The sequence below is a fragment of the Sapajus apella genome, unplaced genomic scaffold (genome assembly GCF_009761245.1).
Source record: "Sapajus apella isolate SASKATOON/1434 unplaced genomic scaffold, GSC_monkey_1.0 scaffold98, whole genome shotgun sequence".
Taxonomy (NCBI): Eukaryota; Metazoa; Chordata; class Mammalia; order Primates; family Cebidae; genus Sapajus; species Sapajus apella.
The window spans coordinates 926,589-948,683 of NW_022437038.1; the positions used below are offsets into that span (position 1 = coordinate 926,589).

General features: G+C 39.4%; 1 long non-coding RNA gene across 1 annotated transcript; it reads left to right on the forward strand.

Moving 5' to 3' along the window:
• Positions 1–6,805: 6,805 nt before the first annotated feature.
• On the forward strand, positions 6,806–20,671 carry LOC116536116. Its single transcript, XR_004262484.1, has 4 exons — positions 6,806–7,360; positions 15,325–15,328; positions 17,448–17,451; positions 20,534–20,671. It is a non-coding gene; the product is annotated as an uncharacterized LOC116536116 (long non-coding RNA).
• Positions 20,672–22,095: the final 1,424 nt, after the last annotated feature.

A 22,095-nucleotide genomic window follows, 5' to 3' on the forward strand; every position in this document is an offset into this window, starting at 1 on the left:
TGTTAACTTTATGTAATAGCATTTGGGTTGGGATTGGTGTGTTCCCAGTTGTATGAAGAATAATTTTAATATGTTAGGCATAATTACGACCTTATTATTGTCTTTATTCAAGGGTTATATATGATCTCAGGAGGTGTGTATGGGTTTGCTTTGAGAAGGGGTGGACTTTTGATAGTTGACACTGAGTGTCAGCTTGATTGAATTGATGGATGCAAAGTATTGATCTTGGGTGTGTCTGTGATGATGTTGTCAAAGGAGACTAACATTTGAGTCAATGGGCAGGGAAAGGTAGACCCACCTTTAATCTGTGTGAACACAATCTAATCTGCCCTCAGCACGGCCAGAATAAAAAGCAGGCAGAAAGACATGTAAAACACTAGACTGGCCTAGCCTCCCAGCCTACATCTTACTACTGTGCTGAATACTTCCTGCCCTCAAACATCAGACTCCAAGCTCTTCAGCTTTTGGGCTTGGACTGGCTTCTTTGCCCCTCAGCCTGCAGATGGCCTATTGTGGCACCTTGTGATCATGTGAATTTAATACTTTTTAGTAAACTCATTCTGTCCCTCTTGAAAATCCTGACTCACTTAAAGATATACTTTGTGAGGGCAGGGCTATTTTGCTATTTTATTCTCTGTTACATCCCCCAGGCATGGTAGTTATTTGAATGGAGTAGATGTTCAACAATCTATTCAGAGGAAAGGCTATGGAATATATATCAATTTCAGGTCATTTATTTCCAGTGATTCTATTAATGTGTTACCAGTTGCATTTTAAATGATAAATATTTAAAAATAATTTGAATTTATTATTAAAAATAACAATGTATTTTATACCATCATCTGGGAAATATCATTTTAAAAAGAAAGATTTATGGCAATGCAAACAGAAAATATATTTTCAATAGATTCTGATCATGTGGTTACCAAATTTAAATTTCAAAATAAAAAGTATTAAATAACAAATTTCACAAAATTTCTAACTATCATTTCTATTTAGGATAGGCTATAAAAGTATTTCTTAAAATAGGTTTAGAGGACCAATTATTTTTTTAAATGCTCCCTGAAATTGAAGGGCATAATTTAGAGTCAAATGAATTTGGAATATTGAATAGGATATCCATACTTTGGAGATTTAAAATGAACATCAGGGTGTTAAAGTTTCCTTGAATATGACAAATAAAGGAACTTGTTTAACTCTCCACTCTTCTAAGTTACCTGATTACGGAACCTGTTTGAATGTTACTGATGTTAATATGTAAAACACTAGCATTTCTGGAAGTGTACTTTGAGCAGTGTTGGGGGAGAGTAACTCTTCCCAGTCTAATGTTTATTTGTGGCAGGCTTAAGAGCTCAGTAATGTATGAGAAAATGCTACCAAGAAAAAAAGAAATGAGTATTAGTCATTACCTAGCTTAAGAAGTTTTTGGTAAATAAGTACAAGCAACTTCAAATGGCTCTACATGGAATTTTTTTTTAAGTGGCTGTTATGTTAATATATTTGGGGTCACTGAATGACTTAATGGACTATTTACTGAAATGATAGAAACATTATGCCAACTTGATAAGCAGCACAGTGATGCCAGGCAGAGCTTACCCTTAAAATGCTTGGTTCATTAGGGTTGCTAAGAAAAACGACAGTTCTATTCTCACACCTAATTTTCCTACTACCTAGAAATTCCCATTTTTTAAACTTTGGCCTTTAATGCAATATATTTTAAAAACACACACGTATTTTACCACTTTATATTTCGTATTTAGAATTTAGCTATTAATTTTCAATTACAGGAGATGAATATTTAGTTGGTTTTCACACCTAGCCTCTCCTACTCTGCCAAATCACAGATACATAAATTTCTTTTCTCTCTCATCTTCTCAAAATATTTGTATTGCAATTATGGTTGAATAAGTGTTCAGTGTTTATAACCTGATAAATATATTAGTGATATTAGTAGCTAATAAATATAGCATAATTTATTTAATGTTTCTTGCTGTACTAAATAAAGTAAAACTATATTTTGATATTTTTCTCTATTGTAAGATTTATATTTATTTAGTTAGCTCTTTATTGTTCTCCTTATACTAAATATTAAAATGTCAGTGCTTATTCTTAGACAGTACAAACCCTCCTTGTACGAAAATCTGATAGAAAAATTTTCAGGAAGTTAAGAAATAAAAATTGTGACCTTGTTTCTCACAGTTGTGGAAACGCTAATCCCTAATTGAATTGAAATATTGGTACTGAAAAAAATCATAAATTGAATGAATTTAATCATTTACAGTAGAAAATAATCTTATTTTGCTGATCTCAAAACGCACATTAAAATATACAACAACCTTCTCTTTTTTAAATTTAAACTGTCTCAAATTTTTTATACAAAATATTGTTGGACTCAATTCAAAACTTGTTTCTGTAACCTGGAAAATGTAAATGTAAGCAATACCCACTGTAAAAATTCCATTTTGGGTTGTTAGAAATGATAGTAGCAGTAATAATAATGATTGACATCTTGGGAATAATATTAATTTCCAAAATGCACTAATTTATGAAGAAAGAAACATTTATGAACTTGGTTTGCTACAATTGTTTTTATATTACCTTCATATTTTATTGCTAATTTGGCTGGGTATAGAAGTCCAATTTGGAAATCATTTGCCTTCACATCTTCAAGAAAGCGACCTTTGTTTTTTACCTTCCTCTGTTGTATTAAGAAATCTGAAATTATTCAGATTCTTGCTAAAAATATATAAGACCATATGTTTTCATATTTTTCCTTTTTCTCTTTTTGGAAGTTTATACAATCTCCTTTTTCCTAGTGTTCTGAAACTTTACAATGATTTGTTTTTATGAGGTTCCATTTCTATTCTTTTGCTGCGTCCTCAGTAATGCTTGTTTTTCTGAAAATTTGTAGCCTTTACTTTTGGAGAAAATGTTTGAATTATATCTTCCATTCAGCTTTTTAAAAATTCTCTTTTTCTTTCTTATTATTTTCTCATGTGGCAGTTCTTCTGGAACTCTAATGTTATAACCTTTATTTTATTTCTTATCCCTTTGTTTTATTTGTTACCTACGGAACAGATTTTAAAATTTAAAAAAATAGATCAAGAATTCTTTTCTTCTCTGAGTGTTCCTTTCACTATTGCATCTTCTTATTTCATGTGTATAAACTTGTATTTTCTCAGACATGAAAGAAACATTTTTTTCTATATCTGAGAAGGAAGATATATTTTTGATATGCTGATCTTGGTTTGGGGTATCATATAATCCAGCAATATCAGTGAGGATTGAAAGTTCTATTTTTAGTTTGCTGAGGAACGTATATACTGTTCTCCATAAAACTGATACTAATTTACATTCCCACCAACAGTGTCCAAGAGTTCCCCTTTCTTCCCATCCTCACCATCCATTGTTATTGCTTGTCACTTGGATAAAAGCTATTTAAACTGGGTGAGATGAAACCCATTGTATTTTTTATTTGTATTTCTCTGATAATTAATGATTTTGATCATTTTTTATTATATCTGGTTGCCATTTATATACCTTCTTTGTGTGTCTCTGTGTGTGTGTGTGTGTGTGTGTGTGTGTGTGTGTGTGTGTGTGTTTATCAGTATCTTTAAGGGTACAGGTGGTTTCTGGTTACATGGATGAATTTTATTGTGGTCAGTCAAGTCCTCGCTCTGGCTCTGCACATGCAGGTACAAGCCCCTAGTGGGGATCAGGGGGCAGTTCTCTGGATGCTGTGGTGATGTTTCAGATGGAAGCACAACTGGCTATGCTGCACAGAAGAATACACAAAGGGAATGGGGAGTAGCAAGTGGCAATGAGCCCCACCCAGTTCCCATGTACTTGCAAGCCACAGTGTCCCACACTAGCAGTAACTAGCTGGTTTCCAGGTAGCCTGAGCTCAGAACTCAAAACTGACCCCAGGCATAAACTTCCCTGCTAAGACAGAAACCTCCCAGTTTTATGGGATTTTCAGGCCAGACTCCTCCAAGACCGTCTGTAAGGCAGGGGCATCAAGTTTCTGTGCCCATGGCTATATCACAGTTTCCACTCACTTCTAATTTCTTGCCAAGGGGATCCATCCCCACTCAGAATTATATTATGAATCTCAGTTGGTAGCTTCTTTCAATCTGCATCCTGCCTTAGTAAGCTGGCTGACTCTCATGAGGTTCCTTGTGAAGTTAAATCAGAAATGGCTTGCCTCCATCCCCACTGGAATCTAGGACTGCACACTGTAAGGTTTATTGCTGAGGTAAAATGAGGAAACTGAGGCACATATAAGAAAATGAGAAGCTAATTTATTCAGCTCCTGGGCGAGGTTCTATGGTCCAGGGAGGGGCCAGAGAAGTCGCGCCTGGCTGTTTAGGTCATGGGTTTTATGGGAAGGGAAGACGATTGATTGGCTATTGGGGAAACAAAGCAAAGGCAATTTTATTGGCTGCGAGGAAGCAGGAAGTGCCTGAAACTCATTGCTATTGGTAGGTGGGCGGGACTTTGGGTAAGTGGGTCTTGATTGGCTGTTGGGGAAACAAAGTGAAGGCACTCCTATTGGCTATTAAGAAGCAGGAAATGCCTGGAGCTAGTGGTTATGTGTAGGCGGGCAGGACCTTGGGTAAGCAGGCCTTCCGGGGACCTACAGAGCAGACTGCTACTGGGCAGGGTCTGATGGGGCTTCTTTAAAAAATTTTCCTGCAGGGTTTATTAACAGCGGGCTGGGAGTTGAATGCATAGTTTAGTGCTGAATGTGGGCTTTGGTCTGGTATGCGGAGGCGGGTGCGGGGAAGCCATGCGGCAAGGCCAGATAACAAGCTTGGGTGATGATGCAGTTATCAGGCGTGGAGAGAGATGGATGTGTCCGTTTAACCCTCTGTGAGGCAGCCGGCCTTACATTCCGACCTTTTGTATGATATAGGATGCCACTTCTTTCTGGCTACTTCCTGCTGAACAGGGGCAGAGTCGGGAGGGGGTTCAGTTGGCTGGTGCCTCGGTTGTGAGTCAGACGTAGGGGTGAAGCAGTATTTGATTTACAGTTACCCTGGAAATTTCCCTCATGTGAGCTTGTAAAAATCTGAGAAATAAAGGGGCTAGCATTAGCAAAAGACAAATTACGATAATGGGAGTCATGATAGGGGTTAGCCAGGTAAGTATAGGGGACTGCCACCCGTTAAGAGAAGAGGCTGGTACGCTTTGTCTTTTTTGGAGGTATTCTTGAAGATGATAGAGAGTGTTGACATTTTCCTCCCCTAGACCGGTTTCATTAACGTAATAACAACATTGTTTTTGGAGAAATAAACAGGTACCTCCTTTTTTTTGCTGTTAACAGGTTTAGGGCCCACTGATTTTGGAGAGTTACTTGAGCCAGTGACGTGATTTGTTGTTGGAGGGATACTAGAGAGGCGGCTGATGCTTTAATGGCTACCCGGAGTTTGTTGTCTAGTTGAGGAGCTGAAGTGACGCTGTAACTTAGAGCACCACTCCCTACTCCTACAGCTGGTAGAGAGGAAGCTAGGGAGAGGCCGACTATTATTGGGAGGAAGATTAGTTAAGCCCTCCCAAGGTTTAGTAAGTGTATTTATGAGTTTAGGACAGGAATGGGCTGGGGAGGGAGAGTGGAGCAGAAGAGGAAGCAGAGTAGCCAGGTTGAGTGGAGAAGTAGGATGCAGGCTGACTGAAGGATTTTTAATAAAGAGTAGATGAAACTTTTGTAGATGAGAGGGTCCTAGGTGAGTGAGAGATTTGTGTGAGAGAAGGTCGGTTAGCTGATGAGGTGAGAGCACTGAAATGGACTGGCCTAAGGTAATTTTTTGGGGTTTTTGGTTAACTGTGTTGTTGCTTTTAGGGCTTGCAGGCAAGGCTGTCACCCCCTGACTGTGGGGTTAACCTGGACAAATAGGCTACAAGATGATATGTGGGGTTTTAAAAGCTTGTTTTACCACCCCTGGATGGGAGAGGGGTGAAGGAGTCAGAGAATGGGTGCCCCTCGAGGTTACAGGCTAAGGAAGGAGTCTGGTTGGGGCAGGAGGGCTTTCCATAAATTCTCATAACTGACACCTGGGAAGGTATGTTAGGTCCTGAGTAGGAAGGCAATATAGAACAGGTAGCCCCTGTATTTACCAAGAAGTAAATGGACTTACCCGCTACTTGTAGTGTTACCTTGGGCTTGACAAGGATGATGGGGTCCCCGAGTCCGGGCCACATTAGTCGTCCAGGGGGCTGAGGAGTTCAAACCAAGGGACTGCATCCTTTGAACTGGCTTGCCCCTCACATGGAGGTGCAGAGGGTGAGCCTGTAGTCCGGAACGGGCAGTCTACCTTCCAGTGTCCGGTCTGTTTGCAGGTAGGGCAGGGTCCAGGGGCTGGATGTGGAGAAGGGCCCCGGTGGGCCCAGTGTCCATCCTGGCAGCATTTGAAACAGTCTGGGTGGGTCCAGAGGGTCCTGAGGGACCCTCTTGGAGGGGCTTTGATAGGCCCTTTGCACCAGATGCTTGGTGCATTGCTGGCCTCAGAGCCGCTACAAGAGCTTGGGTTTGGAGGCTTACCTGTTGCTCTAAGTGGGCCTGGCGGGTGGCCTCAGCCTTTTCCTCTCGGCCATTAAAAACTTTAAATGCCAGGTTTACCAGGTCTCGTATGGGAGTTTGGGGGCCCTCCTCTGCCTTCTTTAGTTTTTTCCTAATATCTGGTGCTGACTGGGAAATAAAATGGGCTGCTAGGAGGGTAGCCCCAGCCAAAGAGCCTGGATCTACTTGAGTATGAAGGACCATAGCATTAGTTAGTGGGTCTATGAAAGCAGCTGGATTTTCAGTAGGACCCTGGGTTATTTCCTGCAGTTTATCATAACTAACTACCTTTTGGGTTGCATTTTTCATGCCCGCTAGGAGGCACTGCAGCATCTGGTCTCAGCGGTGGCGGCCATTTTGGCCAGTTTGATAGTCCCAGTTAGGATCAGTCTCAGGGACTGCCACTGCACCCACTGGCATCTGAGGATCAGTGAGATGTACCTGATCAGTGTGTGCCCTGGCTGCCACAAGGATGCAGTTACGCTCATCAGAAGTGAGGGTAGAGGACAGGATTACATAAGTGTCATGCCAGGTAAGGTCATATGCCTGAGTGAGATAACGAAATTCCTTGATGTAAGCAGTAGGATTGGCGGAGAATGACCCTAAGCGTTTTTCGATGGTGGACAGATCAGTAAGGGAGAAAGGAACGTGCACTCAGACCACACCCTCTGCTCCGGCCACCTCGCAGAGAGGACAAAGGAGGGAGTTTTCATCGCTGGGAGTGCTGCATGAGCGAGTGTGAGCACTAATAGGAGAGGCCATGTCAGAACTTGGAGGAGGAGGAGCAGGAGGGGGTTGGGGGTCCGTGTATGGCGGGGGATTAGAGGGTTGAGTGAGGGGTAGGGAGAGTCCCTTAGGCAGATTGGGATCAGAAAAGAAGAAGAGGAGGTTGGCGAAGGGGCCAAGGGCAGTGCAGGGACATTTTTGGCCAGGAGTACTTGGGCAGTACTGCAGGATGAGCAGAGGCCAGGGTGGGAACAGAGATGCCAGAAAGCTTGAATATAGGGAACCTCCACGAACTTGCTGTTCTTCTGGCAAAAGTTGTCTAAACCTGTTAAAACGTTAAAGTCGAGGATGTCCCTAGGAGGCCACCTGGACTGGTTGTCTAGAGGATACTGTGGGCCAGGCTACAGAGGAGAGGAAGAGTAACATTTTCTTTTTTATAGAAAGACCCAGTTTGGGTAGATTTTGGACTAGGCATCCTAGTGGTGACTTGGGGTCTGAGCGGGATTCCTGATTACCCATATTTTATCTTTTTCAGTGGCCTAAGGGCGAAGTGGACACGGAAAGAAATTATACCAAACACAGGCAGAAAAGCTCTTTTCCTGGAGGGGGTGGCTGAGAGAACCTACAGGCTGCAATGACAACAATGAGAAAGAAAATAAAGAGGGACAGAGCTAGAGCAATTTGCCACATGGCAGAATTAGAGAAAGTGAAAGGAGTGGAACTGGGAAGTGGGGTTTCAGTGGTAGAAGAAAAGTAGAAGGAAAAAGGAGGACACAGTTATTTTTAGAGGCAGGAACTTAATGAAGGTTTCCTGAAGCCAGTGGTTTGTTACCCACTGTATATCGGCTAATAAGAGCCTAACAAAGCTGGCAAATCTACAGTAGAGACAAGACCACATATAGAATTGACAGACAAAGGGTGGGTGCCCCCCAGGTGGGAGACCAGCCTGATGCCTTCCTGGCCACATCCCCGAAGGATTGTTTCAGGGGCATCTTGGCTGAGGTGTACCTATATAAACCCCAGGCCTGGTCACCTCAGAACTGTTGGTCCTGAGGTGAATCACCGTTATGCCTTATGACATCCCCGTGGAACCACAGGTGGAGGCCCACACAAGCCCCGTAGCTGTTAAGCCGAGGGACTACACATAAACTCACTCACCCACACACTTACTCGGGAATAGAGAGAGAGAGAGAGAGAGAGAGAGAGAGAGAGAGAGAGAGAGAAACCAAATGCACCTAGGCAGGAGCTGGCCTGCCAAAGGGCAAGTTTGAGATTGAAAGCCAGAGGTCTGATTTCAGTCCTGGGCAGAGCCCAAGCTTGTGAACAGGGCTTCTGATCACCCAAACCTTACCCGCTGCTGTGGAGATGATCACAAGAGCAGCTCAGCATTCCGGGCCATCCCCCCAAACACCAGAGACTACGAGAGGGTTCAGGAAGGTGGGGACGTCTCCCTCAGATTCCTGGCCCTGAGTGACCCCTTATGGGGAGAAGACAAGAGTGTAGGGTTGTCTCCATTACACTCAGGTCCTCGGAATGAGGCTGGGACCCTGGGCCCATGGTGAGAGACGGGAAGTAGTCCCTGACGTGGCTGCGGTTACGAGCAGGGAGTCCACAGAGTAGGCAGCAGGAAAAGTTATGGGCAACAGAAGATTTACCTCGTGGCAGAGCAGCTCCTGGTCTGGACTCAGGTGGAGGAGTCAGTTCCCCCCCCCCCAGCAGGGGGTCTTACAACTCCTCCCAGGTTTCAGCACCAATGTAAGCTTTATTGCCAAGGTAAACTGAGGAAACTGAGGCACATATAAGAAAATGAGAAGCTAATTTATTCAGCTCCTGGGCGAGGTTCTGTGGTCCAGGGAGGGGCCAGAGAAGTTGCACCTGGCTGTTTAGGTCATGGGGTTTTATGGGAAGGGAAGGCGATTGATTGGCTATTGGGGAAACAAAGCAAAGGCAATTTTATTGGCTGTCAGGAAGCAGGAAGTGCCTGAAACTCATTGCTATTGGTAGATGGGCAGGAATTTGGGTAAGTGGGTCTTGATTGGCTGTTGGGGGAAACAAAGTGAAGGCACTCCTATTGGCTATTAAGAAGCAGGAAATGCCTGGAGCTAGTGGTTATGGGTAGGCATGCAGGACCTTGGGTAAGTGGGCCTTCCGAGGGCCTACAGAGCAGACTGCTACCGGGCAGGGTCTGATGGGGCTTCTTTTAAAAATTTTCCTGCAGGGTTTATTAACAGCGGGCTGGGAGTTGAATGCATAGTTTAGTGCTAAATGTGGGCTTGGGTCTGGTATGTGGAGGCGGGTGCGGGGAAGCCTTGCGGCAAGGCCAGATAACGAGCTTGGGCGATTACTTAGTTATCAGGTGCGGAGAGAGATGGATGTGTCTGTTTAACCCTCTGTGAGGTAGCCGGCCTTACACACACAAAGCATGTCCAATGTTGATCTTTCTCATGTACTCTCCACTGCTTACTAAATCAACTCAAGTGCTGAGTAGGGTTAAAGCATTTCTCCATGGCCTGGGATTGCCAGGTTTCCCCAGTGAGAGTGTATAGGCCAGAGGCAGGGTCTCCCCATCTCACACTGTGGGGACTCACAGTTTTCTGCCTGACTCACATTGTAGGCTGCAGTCCATCACTGTTTTCAAAGGGTCTGTGGTTTTGTTCAGTCTTCCTCCTTAGTTACAGTGTTGCTTATCAGAAAATATATGTCCACAGTCTGTCTACGCATTATTTTTTCTTTTCAAGAGGGAGAGACATGCTAAGGCATCCTCCAACCTGCAATCCTGAGGTTGATGAGAAAATGTGTATCTTCTTTTGAGAAATGCCTAAGATATTTTACCCAATTTTTAATTAGATTGTTTGTTTCTTTTCTTATAGAGTAGTTAGAACTGCTTATACATTCTGATTATTAATTCCTATTGAGATGGGTAGTTTGAAAATATTTTTTTCACCCCGTGGGTTGTTTCTTCACTTTATTAATTGTTTTCTTTTCTGTGCAGAAGTTTTTGTTGTTGTTGTTTGTTTGTTTTTACCATAATGTGATCCCATTTTTTGCTTTGGTTGTCTGTGCTTTGTAGGTATTGCTCAAGAAACATTTGCCCAGACCAATATCCTAGAGATGTTTCTCTATATTTTCTTTTAGTACTTTCATGGTTTTATGTTCTAGGTTCAAGGCTTTAATACATATTGATTTGATTTTTTGTATATGGCAAGAGATGTGTCCCTAGTTTCATTCTTTTGCATATGACATTTAGTTTTTCCAGCACCATTTATTGAAGAGACTATTCTTTATCCAATGTATACTCCTGGTAACTTTGTCAAAAATAAGTTCACCAAAGATATATAAATTTATTTCTGGCCTCTTTATTCCATTCTATTTGTTTACGTGTCTTGTTTTATGCCAGTACCATGTTCTTTTGGTTGCCACAGCTCTGTAGTAAAATTTCAAATAAGGTAAATGTGATTCTTCCAGTTTTGTTATTTTTTTCCTCAGAATGACTTTGGATATTTTTAGGTTTGTATTTCTGTGCGTGTGTGTGTGCATGTGTGTGTGTTTGTGTGTGTGTGTGTGTGTGTGTGTTTCCATATAAATAAATATTAGGATTCTTTTTTTTTTTCAGATTTCTGTGAAAAAATGTCATTGGTATTTTGTTAGGAATTGCCTCATAACTCTAGTACTTTGGATAGCATGGAAATTTAAACAATATTGATTCTTTAAATCCATGAACATATGATTTTGTGTGTGTTTTCAATTTCTTTCATCAATGCGTATAGTTTTCTTTGTAGAGATCTCCCAAATCTTGAGTTAAGTTTATTTCTAGGTGTTTTATTTCATTTGTAACGATTACTTTCTTGATTTTTTTTCAGATTTTTTGCTGTTGGCCTATAGAAATGCAAATGTATGTTGACTTTGTATCTGCAACTTTACTAGGTGTGTTCATAAGTTATAGGTTTTTTTGGTGAAATATTTGTGTTTTTCTAAATGTAAGACTGTTTCATCTGCAATCAAAGATAATTTAACTTCTGTTCCAAGTTACATACACTTTGTTTTTTCTGTTGTCTAATCACTCTAGCTAGGACTTCCAGTACTATGTTAAGTAACAGTGGTGAAAGTGAGCATCCTTTTTTCATTCCAGACCTTAGAGGACAGGCTCTTAGCTGTTTTTTCTTTTTTCTTTTTCTTTCTTTCATTCAGTATCACACCAGCTCTAGATCTCTGTAATATGGATTTTATTGTGTTGATGTATATTCCTTCTATACCCACTTTTTGAGAGTTTTTACAATGAAAAGATGTTGAATTTCATCAAATTATTTTCAACATCAGTTGAAATGATCATATAGTTTGTGTTCTTCATTGATATGATGAATCACATTGATTTATTTGTGTATCTTAAACCATCTTTGAATCACTAGGATAAATCCCACTTGGTTGAGATGAATGATCTGTTAATCCGTTGTTCAATATGATTTGTTAGTATTTTGTTAATGATTTTCACATCAATGTTCATCAGAGATATTGGCACATAGTTTTTGTTGTGTCTTTTTCTAGTTTTGGTGTCAGGGTAATACTGGCTTTGTAGGATGAGTTTGGAAGTATTTTCTCCTCTATTTTTGGGAATAATTTGAGGATGATTATATTTAGTTCTTTTTTAAATGTTTAGTAAAATTCAACTGTGAAGTCATTGAGTCCTGGGCTTTTCTTCAATAGGAGACTTTTATCATGGCTTTGATCTTATTGTTGTTAAGGTTTTGGATTTCCTACTGTTCTATTTTGGTAAGTTGTGTATGTCTAGTAATGTATCCATTATTCATAGGTTTTCTAATTTATTTTCATATAGTTGCTCTAGTAGTCACTAATTATCCTTTGATTTTTTTCTAGTATCAGTTGTAATGTCTCTTTTTAATCTCTGATTTTATTTGTTTCAGTCTTCTCTCTTTTTTAGCTTATTTGCCTAAAATTTTGTTGACTTTGTTTACCATTTATGAATACCAACATTCCTTTCATTAATCTTTTGTAATTGATTTTAGTTTTAATTTCATTCACTTCTGCTCTGATATTTATTATTTCTTTTCTTCTACTAACTTTGGGTTTGCTTAGCAGGTGCTTGCCTAGCTCTTTAAGATGCATCATTTTTCATTTGAAATTTTTCTACCTTTTTAATGTAGGTACTTACTGCTGTAAACCTTTTATTAGTGCTGGTTTGCTGTATTCCATAAATTTTGGTATGTTTTATTGCTATTTTCATTTGTTTCAAAACATTTTAATTAAAAAAAAAAATTTTTTTATTGACCAACCAGTCATTCTGGAGCTTATAGATTAATTCCCATGTGTTTATATAGTTTCCAAAGTTCCTTTTGTTATTGATTTCTAGCTTTATTCAATTTTGGCCAGAGGAGATGCTGGATATAATTCCCTCATTTTCTTTTGAATGTCTTAAGACTTGTTTTGTTGCCTAAAATATGATCGATATTTTAGGACAATCCACATGCTAAAGAAAAAAATATGTACTCTGCAGCTATTGAATGAAATGTTCTGTAACTATCTATTAGCTGCATTTGGTCTGTAGTGCAGGTTAGATTCAATGTGTCTTTGCTGATATTCTGTCTGGATAATCTACTCAAGGCTGAAAGTTGGAGGATGAAATCTTTAGCTATTATTTTATTGGGGTCTATTTCTCTCTTTAGCTTTAATAGTATTTGCTTCACATATCTAAGTGCTCCAGTGTTGGGTGCACATGTATTTAAAATTGTTATATTCTCTTGTTGAATATAACAATTTAGCAAGACTCTCGTCACTATTTAATATACTTCTTTGTCTCTTTTTAGATAGGAGTATAGGTACTCCTGCACTTTTTCTGGTTTCTATTGGCATAGAATATGTTTTCCATCCCTTTATTTTCAGTCTGTGTATTTTTTATAGGTGAGTTGGGTTTCTTGTAGGCAGCTCATACTTGGGTCTCTTTTTGAAATCTATTTTCAGATACTTTATGCCTTTTGATTAGAGATCATATTAAACTGATGACAACTTAATTCTGATTGCCAAAAAACCCAACTAATAGATAACTCATAAAATTTATACACTTTAACTCCATCACCCACAACTTTCTAATTTTTTGTTGTTTCTATTTATATCTGTTTATAATATCTACATCTTTTTTAAAAATTATACTTTAAGTTCTGGAATACATGAGCTGAATGTGCAGGTTTGCTACATAGGTATATATGTGCCATGGTGGTTTGCTGCACCCATCAAACCATTATCTGCATAAGGCATTTCTCCTAATGTTATCCCTTCTTTTTCCCCCAATCCTGAAAGGCACCGGTGTGTGATGTTCCCCTCTATATATTGTGATTATATTATTCTCACATATTCTCATTGTTCAACTCCATATATTCTCATTGTTCGACTCCCACTTATAAGTAAGAACATGCAGTGTTTTGTTTTCTGTTCCGGTGTTAGTTTGCTGACAATGAAGAACTTCTGCTCAGCAAAAGAAGCTATCATCAGAGTAAACAGGCAACCTACAGAATGGGAGAAATGTTTTCCAATCTATCTATCTGACAAATGACTAATATCCAGAATCTACAAGGAACTTAAACAAATTTACAAGAAAAAAAAAACAACCCCATCAAAATGTGGGTGAAGGATATGAACAGACGCTTTTCAAATGAAGACACTTATGTAGTCAACAAACATATGAAAAAAAATTATCATCACTGGTCACTAGAGAAATACAAATGCGAACCACAATGACATAACTATCTCATACCAGTTATAATGGCAATCATTAAAAATTCAGGAAACAACAGATGCTGGAGAAGATGTAGAGAAATAAGAACACTTTTACACTATTGGTGGGAGAGTAAATTAGTTCAACGATTGTGGAAAACAGTGTGGCGATTCCTCAAGGATCTAGAGCCAGGAATATCATTTGACCTAGCAATCCCATAACTGGGTATATACCCAAAGGATTATAAATCATTCTACTATAAAGACACATGCACGTGTATGTTTATTGCAGCACTATTCACAATAGCAAAGACTTGGAACCAATGAAATGCCCCTCAGTGGCAGACTGTATAAAGAAAATGTGGCCGATGTACACAACGGAATACTATGCAGTCATAAAAAGAATGAGTTTATGTCCTTTGCAGTATCTACATCTTAAAAGTATTTTAACTAGTGTTTTTAATATATTTGTCTTTTAGTCTTACTACTCAAGATATGAATGGTTTACACACAGTGAACACATTGTCACAATATTCTTTGTCTACTCACTGTTAGCTGTGAGTTTTTGCCTTTAGATTTTTCTTACTGTTCATTAACATCCTTTCCTTTTAGAATCAAGAACTTCCTTTTACATTTCTTGTATGAACAAGTCTGGCGTTTATAAAATTTCTTAGTTCTCATTTGGGAAAATATTTCTCCTTTTTTTTTCCTTTTTACTTTCTTTCTTTCTTTTTTTTTTTTTTTTTTTGAGGCAGAGTCTTGCTCTGTCACCCAAGAGTGTGATGGCACAATCTCAGCTCACTGCAACCTCCACCTCCTCGTTCATAAGATTCTCCTGCCTCAGCCTCTTGAGTAACTGGGATTACAGGTGCATGCCACAACACTGGGCTAATTTTTGTATTTTTAGTAGAGATAGGGTTTCACCATGTTGGCCAGGCTGGTCTCGAACTCCTGACCTCAGGTGATCCACCCACCTTGGCCTACCAAAGTGCTGGGATTACAGGCATAAGCCACCTCACCTGGCGGCCCTTTTGTTTTAAAGGTATTTTCACTGGCTGTTGGCACTCATTTGTATGTTATTTGTCTTTTTGTTTCTTTGTTTCTTGCTGCTTTTAGGATTCTTTCTTTATCTTTTACTTTTGGAAGTTTGATTATTGAATGTTTTGAAGTAATCTTAATGTGTTAAATCCACTTAGTGTTCTATTACCTTCTTATACTTGAATATTGATAACTTTCTCTAGGTCTCAAAGGTTCACTGTTATTATTTCTTTGAATAGACTTTTTACTCCAACCTCTTGGCCTACCTCCTCTTTAAGACAAGTAATGATTAGATTTTTTGAGGCTTTTTTCCAGATCTTGTTGGTGTGCTTCATTCTTTTTTATCCTTTTTATCTTTTGCTTTCTCTTACTATGTATTTTCAGTATCCAATCTCCAAGTTCACTATTTTTATTCGGTTTAATAATTTCTGCAATTAAAATACTCTGATGCAGTTTTCAGTTTGTTAATTGAATTTTTAAACTCCTAAATATCTACTTGATTTTTCAATTATTTCAATATATTTGTAAATTTTATCTAATAGAATTCTGAATTCCTTCTTTGTTTTATTGTAAAATTGGTTAAGCTTCCTCAAAAAAAGCTATTTTGAGTTTTCTGTCTGAAATGTCACATATGTCTCTCACTCCAGGATTGGTGAGTGGTGTCTTATTTTGTTCATTTGGTGATGTCATGTTTTCTTGTATGTTCTTGATGCTTGTTGATGTTCATGATGTTTGGGCTTTGAGGAGTTTAGGTATTCTAATCTTTGCAGTTCTTGCTTGTTTGGATCTATACTTCTTGAGAAGACTCTCCTGTTTCTTAAATGGACTTGAGTGTTGCAATTTATATCTTTGGTTACTGCAGCTATATCTGCACTAGGGGCTGCCACAAATCCAGTAATGTTGCCACATTTGGACACTTGTAAAGGTATAACATTGGTGGACTTGAATAAGATCTGGGAGAATTTCCTGGAATACCAGGAAGTCTCTCATTCTCTTTTCTCACTTTTCCCCAAACGGGTGTTTGTCTTTCTGTGCTGGGCTGACTGAAGTTGGGGGAGGGATGATGCAAACACTTCCAGGGCCACCACAGTTGGGACTATGCTGGGTCACACTTGAAGCCAGCATGGTACTGGGTCTAGCCCAAGGCCCATGGTGACTACTGCCTGGCTACAACTCATGTAGCCCTAACAAGGTTCCTTTAGTCAGCATGTGTTGCATCCTGCCAAAGCTTGTTTTTTTACTTCAGGTTAGTGGGTTCCCTTCTAGCCCAAGGTGGGTCTGGAAATGTCATCCAGGACATCACAGGGTCTGAAATTGGAGGTCTCAGGACTCTGCTTCATGTTCTGTTTTTTGTTGTTGTTGTTGTTTTTTCCTGTGGCTGAACTGGTATCCAAATCACAAGACATAGTAATTTTTAGTCTTCCCTTTGCTTTCTGCAAGTAGAAGGATGCCTGGAGTTGGAGAAGAGGTGATGCAAGCATTCCCTTGGCCACACCAGCATTTGTCTCACTGAGTTATGGGTATTTCAGTACCGCTGTCTCCAAGCTCAGCAAAGTACCAGGACTTACCTGAGGACTGCAAGCCTTGTGGCCTGACTGTCTTTCAAATTTATTCAGGACCCCAGGCCACATTAATCACCCATTGATGGAGCTAGGCAGAACTCAGGTTCCCACTGTTGGAGTAAAAGCTTACTTTTTCACTGGGGCTACTCTAAATGCTTCCTCTATGGGCACTGGCTAAATTTTGCCCTGTGTTGTGTTCCACTGGGACAAGGTAGCACTGAATTCCAATACAAATTTCCAAAGCCCTTGACTCCCCCTCCCACAAGCACATGTATTATCTCTTTTAGTACTGCTGGGAGATGAAGGAGGGATGGTGCAAGTAATGCAAGACTGCCTTGGCTGCACCCTTCAGTGCTTCTTTTCTTGATAGTTTTCTTGCTTGTTATAACCAGGTACTGTGATTGCTTACTTGATTTTTGGTTCTTATGCAGGTTTTGTTTTGCATGGATAGTTTTTCAACTTGGTGTTCCTATGGTAGGATTATCACTGGGGAGTTTATTTTAGTCATCTTGCTCTTCCTATTCCCAAGTGTTTTAAAACACACACACACACAAAGAACTAAAAGCAAAGAAAAAAGACAAATGAAGCCCTGGAGTTTCCTTAAAATCTATATTACAGAAAAAGGACTAATAGGTTTATAACACAAATATACATATATGTGTATTTGTGTATGCATGTTTATGAGTGTGTTTGTGTATGTGTGTGTAGAGTGAGTTCCAAATATCTGAGAAAGATCTCAGTCAATATAGAAAATTTATTTTCCCAAAGTTAAGGACATGTGCCTGTAACAAAGCCTCAGGAGGCCCTGACAACATGTGCCCAAGCTGGTCGGGGCACAGCTTGGTTTATACATTTTAGAGATACATGAGACAGCAATCAATATACATAAGATGCACAGTGGTTCAGTCATGAAAGGCAGGACAACTCAAAATAGGGAGAGGGCTTCCAGTTCATAGGCAGATAGAAGCCAAGTGTTGCATTATTTTGAGTTTCTGATTAGCCTTTCCAAAGGAGACAATCAATATGTATTTATCTCAGTGAGCAGAGGGATCACTTTGAGTTTCCTTTGTCCACAAGGAAATTTCTTGTGAGGCCTGTATGTAGCTTTTTTAATCTTAGTAGCTCCATGAATAGAATGGAAGGAAGGTTTTCCCTAAGCAGTTCTTAGCTTGACCTTTTTCTTTGGCTTAGTGATTTTGGGGTCTCAAGATTTATTTTCTTTTTACATTCCCCACACTGCTTTCCTTTCTTAAAGCCTTTCGGAGATAGCCTTTTAGAAGAAAATGAGTTTCTGGTCTTAGGTTCTGCCTGATCTGTCATGGAGAGGATGATTTATTCTTAGATAAGTAGGTCCCACATTATTAGGGAAGCTCATTTTTAGCAGGTTTAAAATCCCACATCCTACAAAGAGAAAATAGAGGAAGAAGAAGAGTAAAATAACAAACAAAAAGATATTAATATTGGAAGATTGATATAGGCCATATTATTCTGAAATCTACACATCAGTAGGCAGATATGAAAGGGGCTTATGTGTGTAACTAGATTGCTATTCTTTTCTTTGGAAGTTTAAGTTGTTTAGCTTCGGTTCTCATGGCTTTAAGAGAGCAGAGCTTAATTTTTAGTGACTTCAAATCAGAAAAAAATAGGGACAAAAGGAAAGAAAAGAAGGAAAATAATTGAAAACATTATTTTGGAAACTTGTAGCCAGGGCAAATTTTAGAATTCAGTCCAAACTGTAGAAAATAATAAAAATAGAAAAAAACACGAGGTTAGGCAAGACTAGAATCTAACAACAGGTGTACTATAGTTTATTTTGAAACATGATTTCTCTCTCTACACTCGTGTTTTTGCTAAAGACAATCATAGGACAAATTCATTTGCAAAATACGTTTTAGTTTTACTATACTTGGCTGGAGTATTTGCATAAAGTCAGCCAGAATAATTATTTGCCATATAGGCTCCTCCTTTTTGCTTAAATTGGCTTTGCTGGAATTTTATTCCATAAGGGATCTCAGACTGAACTTTAATGCCTTAAGCTCAGCCTGTGCCTGGAAATACCTATATTAATTAGGTGAATTCTTCACCTCAAGGTCCCAAGAAAATCTGGAGGCTTCTGGACCTGTCAGAAAGTGACATTCTTTACTTACCAGAGATCAGAAACCTATACAATGACTTTGTAGACAAGGTTTGGAGTCAGCTTTTCCAAGGGGCTTTTATTGGCTCTGTAAGACATCTTTGATTCCTTAAAGAAGTCTGTATCTGATAGCATGCTATTTCAGTCAAAACCTTAAATGACCAATGTCTCCAATTGTGTCCTTTTACAAAATAACACAGATTCTTATTGTACTTATGCAAATAACTATATTGCCATAAGTTAAGTGTATTCACAACTAGTTTCTAAATTTTGGAGAAATCAGGTAGAGAGAAATTTGCTCCAATTTTTTTATAGGAGCATACTTTATTCAATTGTTAAATGCTGTAAATAGCTCAAAATATTTTTTGGTTGTGAAAAAGAAAGAAAGGGAGAGCAACATTTTCAGCTAAAAGTAATTACAGGATTATTTTGGTCTTCTGTTAGTTCAGTCTATGTTATTACCTCCCATTCATGAACATTTCAGCTCTCCATGGGAGTCTTGGAAGTTCCCTCTCCCCCCCCCCAATTTAGTGTCACAATCTCTAAAACCTGCATTTCACAGCACCCATCAGAGTCCTATGCTGATTATAAAATCACCTTTTGAAAAAGATAAAAGAACTGTGGATGACAAAAGTCTTGAAATAGTCATAGATAAAGACACAATTTAAAAGAATATCTGGTTACTTCTGTGGCATGTAATTTTACATAATAATTATAATTACTACTGATACCATATGCTAAAACATATCAGATTAACAATAATTATATACAATTCTGGAATACATACTAATAACACATTTATATAAATATAATCGAAAGAAGGTTAAATGCCTAATTTGGTTTGACAAAATAGTGTCAAATATTTTATATTTGACAGTGCTTCCTGTATGATTTTCTTATATCAAATAAGCTGAATATATTTCTTTGGAACTTCAATGAACTAATATTAAAAAAAACTCATGAGAACTAAAGTTAGAACTTGACTTTGGAAAGTTTTACAAATATAAAAACTTTAAAACACTTAACATCACTAAAGGGGATCACAAGTCATTGTCAAATATGTTATTAATTAGCCAAAGTGATAACTCAAAGATTTTCAAAAAAAAGGTGACAGCCTTTATTCTTTGAGAGAGAACACTTATTTCCCAAACAATAAGCCCTAATGTAGCAGGAGCGGCTGCAGGAAAGGATCTCTTGGACACTGAATACAGGAGGAAGGAATTTATTTCAGCTGGTAGCTTGGTGGCATATGTGCTTTACAGCCAAGCTCCCCTAACAAAGGGAGGTTCAGCCTTTATATAGGCTTATACTTTAGATGTTACACATGGAAGAATCTTAAGTTCATAGTTTTAGGACTCACATGTGAAAAGGTTTTAGTTTACAGTTTCAGGAATTACATATGAAAGGGTTCCAGTTTACAGTTTTAGGACTCACATGTGGAAAGGTTTCTGGTTTAATCTTGTTTTAAGTAATAATAGTGCCTTCTGAAGGGTTTCCCCAAGGCCTAGCCTGTTGTTTTCAGGAAGGAGATTCAGGAGGCGCCAGCTGGCCTGCTCTCTCTTCTATTGAGATGCACAGTGAATGACAGTGGGGGAGGGAATCCCAAATGCCTGGGTCTCCCTCCTCACCCCCCCCTTTGAGACCCTCACCATTTTATAATATTAGTGAGAGGTCTCACTTTCATTCTCACTTTCCAGATTTTCTGAAGAAACCAACTGATAATGTTTCATATACTTGTGATGTCATTTTTTGGCTAACTACAGTAGTGATGAAGCCCCTAATCATCTGAAGGAACAGGAGGAGTAGACAAGGGAGCAACAAACAAACACCTATTATTATTATAACACTTATGATGAGGGTTTTGAATCCTCCCAAGGATGAGAACCAACCTCCAAATAAGGACTCAGGGTTAAATCCGTGCCACACCTGTACAGGTACGTGTGCCAGTTTGGTCATGTCTCGCACAATATCCTCCACTGCTTGCCTTTGGTCATCTATGTGCAGACAGCAGTTGGTTAGATTGAATTTTCCACAGACTCCTCCTTTGGCTGCTAGCAAATAATCTAGGGCCAGCCAGTTCTGATAAATTACATTCCTCATTTGAGTTTCTTGTCAGGCCAAGAGGGACAGAGCTTTGCCTGTTTCATTAGTGAGTATTTCCAAAACAGCCTGCTACCGGATGATCCGGTTGAGCAGGTAAATAGGGGTCCGGTATCCCCATGAGCCATCTTTGGCCCATGTGGCCTGCCCATAATACTCAATAATTCTTTCTGGTGGCCACTCATCATCTGTTCAATTCCCTATTTTTAGGTGTCTTTTCCCCCTAGCGGAGTAAACTGGATACCTTAATAGCTCACCAGTCTTAACAGATAATAGGAAGAAAGAGGGATTAATGATGCCTATGACACAGCTACTTGTCCACCTATTAGGCAGTTGTATGTATGCCCTACGTCCACATATCCAGTATAACCCAGGTGGGGCTGTCCAATCTCTCTGGTACTCAGGATGATCCCAAGCATCCTGTAATTTTGGAAATTTTAGGAGGGGGTTCTTTTCGGTATAATTTGAGCTCCACCAGGTTACTGTGCCCATGGTTCCATTATACAATTGCTGCCCTAAGCAGCTAAGCTTCCCTACTGGAATAGTGAAGACTGCTCCCTCTCTGGCCAAACAGTATTGTCCAATAATTGAGACCTTTAAAACCCAGAAACTGTTGGTTTGAACCCTTTGAACTGAGATCAGATCCGGGACAGGGTTAGAAGGTAATAACTCACAGGCTTCCCATGGCCACCTGTCACCCATGGTCGTTCCTCCACATACATAGCAAGAAGTGGCATTGAGGGAATGGGCCACATTTTCAGCCAGTTGGAGGAACAAGTTCTTCATCCTTTTTGGAAGCTCTGGTATCGGTTCATCTCATATATCATAAAAGTGTTGGTACACTGGCTGGGCTGAGAGTTTCTGGACTTTTCCCCAAATTTGGATACTAACTTCAGGGTCACATCCTTTTCCATAAATTCCTAGCACTACACTCTCCACTTTTTCCCATTTGGGGTCTTGGGAGTTCGTGATTATTAATTCTACTGGGTTACAATGTCCTGAGATACAGGGGACATTACGTCCTGAAGTGGTGTCTCTCCCTTTCACAAGGCGAACAGGATCATTTTCATCATTTTTCCAAGTGGCCCAGGTGACACAGGACCAATAGGTGCAGTCATAGCACCAGTAGATTTTCTGGCAGAGATATTTATGCTTTGTTGCTAACTTTGTTCCCACCCAAGGGAACCACAGCCCCCGGCACCAGAAGGTTAGGCATTGATGTCTGCACAGGCATCAAACCTTAGAGTGACCTG